At 26.8% G+C, this 3,003-nt stretch overlaps 1 non-coding gene across 1 annotated transcript; it reads right to left on the reverse strand.

Moving 5' to 3' along the window:
* Positions 1-1,872: 1,872 nt before the first annotated feature.
* On the reverse strand, positions 1,873-1,946 carry TRNAN-GUU (transfer RNA asparagine (anticodon GUU)). The gene has a single exon. It is a non-coding gene; the product is annotated as a tRNA-Asn (tRNA).
* Positions 1,947-3,003: the final 1,057 nt, after the last annotated feature.

A 3,003-nucleotide genomic window follows, 5' to 3' on the forward strand; every position in this document is an offset into this window, starting at 1 on the left:
GATTCGATTCGATATTCGGATTATTCGGTTTCAAACCATATGGTGCACACCCCTAGTTCAACAGGTCATTAAACTAAATAACTTTATTATTTACGTTCACTTAATACCTAAAATATATCATTAAACTTTTTCGTTTAAAAAAATTCGTGATTTCACGAGTCATTTCACTAGTGGTCTTATAATTCTTCTTTTCTTTTTTAGTGTAATTATTTTCACCAAGGACTTTGCTAGATGTTTTTTTTAAAATATTGGACGTTCCAAAAAAAAAAAACGTATATAGCTTATAATTATAGTTATAAATTATATATAATTTCCCTTAAGATATATAATAAATAATAAATAATAATATGTTATGATAGATTTGCTCGTTTAGCTTTTTTGACTTGAATAACTCTATTAGCTTGTTCGACTCAAAAAGTAAACGAGTATCCGATCGATTCGAGCTGAACATTAATATTTTTGAGTTCAATTTTTGTTTGAGTTTGACTCGAGCTCAAAAATTTTAACGCTAAAATTCGAATAGTTCATTAAAAGCTCTACTCCTAACACCTCTAATTATTAGATGTAGTGATACTAAAGAAAACATAGGGCGTCTGCAAATTTAACATTAACTAATCAAGGGCTTCTGCAAATTTAACATTAACTAATCAAACTTATCCGTAAATTAACACTCTCAGGATAATTTACTTATTTCTTTGGTTTGAAGCAGCCAAATATTCCTAATATGTTTTACTATGAACACTCCTAACCATAACATATTTCTACAAAAAGACTGAACGCCATATCAGCGCCACATTAACATATTTTCAGAAAGACTGAACATCCCAACAGTAACATATTTAACTCGACCCACTAATTATATATTCAATATTTAAATAATAATAATAATAATAATAATAATATAAAATAGATGGGTAGGATGTCAACCCCTTTTTCCTTCTTTGTGGCCCCCTCTGACTCGTCATTCTCCTTCTCCTTCTTCAAGATGACAAATACATTGTATTTTTATTTATTGACACATAAAGACACACTGCAACCTATGGTCTTTTAATGTTTAGAAAAGAAAGTAACAAAGAAGCTACTGTTGGTTATGGTCTAATTAGCTGAAATAAGTAAAATGATGGCTCACACGTTGTTACATGAAATGATTTTGCTCTATACCTTTTACATTTTTCTAGCAGTGGATGTGAATCGCTAATTGATTTGAGAAATCGTTTTGTAGCAATACACAATACACTATTTCGGCAGTATAATCACAATACGTATATCGGTACAAACCTTTTATAAAATAATTACTCCGTATAATCTAAAAAAATTAACAAATCAGAGAGCATCATGCGCGTTGTTTTGAGAAATGATTTGGATACATATCTTAAACATTATTTCATTAGTAATGATGACTCACGCATTGTAGTGTGAAATCTTTTGCACCAATAAATAGTTACGTCAGTATATATTAAACAATGTTTTGATAATATTACAATATGTATTTCGATAATTGGTACAAATTTTTACAATGTGAAAAGTAAGAAATATTAACAATGAATATATTATTTAAAGGTAAAAAACTAAAATAACAAAAGCTGTGTGTTACTTCAGACCCAAACTAAAAAGTATGTCAAACAATAAAATCAACAATAAAGGAACCAAATGTTACAACCCAATTAAGTGAATCGACATCCCATCACATACAATACAGAAAATATTATTCAAAAATGTTATATACTGATTAACTTAATGTTATTTTTTGCTAATCTCTAAAAGACACAGTGATAACAACAATGCTATGTTGCTATGTTGCTACTGCTACATAATAATATAATAATTATATATAATGATTAAAAAAAAGAAATAAAAAAATGTAAATTAAATCGCTAGAAGGAGGGCTTGAACCTCCGACCTTGTGGTTAACAGCAACACGCTCTAACCAACTGAGCTATTCCAGCTATTGCACATGTCATTAATAGTAATTTATATAATACGGAGTAATATAGTATAAGTTTATGATTTTTATTTTGGCCAAGATATCTCTTTTTTATTACAAACACCATTTCACTTTTAAACAATTTTCTTATCACAATAAATAGCAACAACAATACTAAATATAGTCAACATATAGAATTCATGTATAAACTATTTCTGAGTTTTAAAACCATTGGCTATAATTATATAATGCTTTAACTGGATTGGAACATTGTAAGTTACCGTTGATACAAGAAAATGTAAATTAAGCCCATCTTACAATAATTTATATCCATCCTAAAGTTTTTGTACGTCTTAATTTAATTTAAATTAAATGTGCTTCTTAATTTAATTTAAATATACAAAAAGTAAAAAATAGTACTATATACCCAATGTTGGTTTACAACTAATTTCGTTTGATAAATAAATCAGGATTAATCAAAATATTGTAAGAGATCTAAGACCTCTCGTAAACAAATTTTGAAAGTCCAACCACTAAGTATCCTTATATTGTTATTAGGTAAAAAGCTATATACCACTCCACTCCATTATACAAATGATACCATCAAAGTTAATTTTTAAAATAACCAGTCAAAGTAGTTACCACAGTATTCAATTGAAGCATACGTCTTTAGGTTGCATTATCAATCTATATGGATTAGTTATCAGGAGACAATATATTTCTTATCCAAATTCGTTTTCTATTACCTTAAGAAACGGTAATCTGTTTGAATCTTTCTTGTTGTTGTGAATATGTATATGACAATGTTGATCACGTCATCATAACATATCGTACATGCAATCATGATAAATGTTTTTATCTATCTATTATTTTTATTAAAATCCTATAATAATAATATCATTATTAGGCTAATTCTTTTGTTAAAAAAATCAGAAAACAAAAGAAAAAAAATCTAAGCATGGTGAGTGATGTCATTAATCTAAATAATTTTAAATTAAAATTAAATCTTATTCATTAATTATAATTATTAAATCTTATTAATAATTATTTTAATTATTAAAATTAAATAATTTTGAATT

Source organism: Rutidosis leptorrhynchoides, chromosome 3 (genome assembly GCF_046630445.1).
Source record: "Rutidosis leptorrhynchoides isolate AG116_Rl617_1_P2 chromosome 3, CSIRO_AGI_Rlap_v1, whole genome shotgun sequence".
NCBI lineage: Eukaryota > Viridiplantae > Streptophyta > Magnoliopsida > Asterales > Asteraceae > Rutidosis > Rutidosis leptorrhynchoides.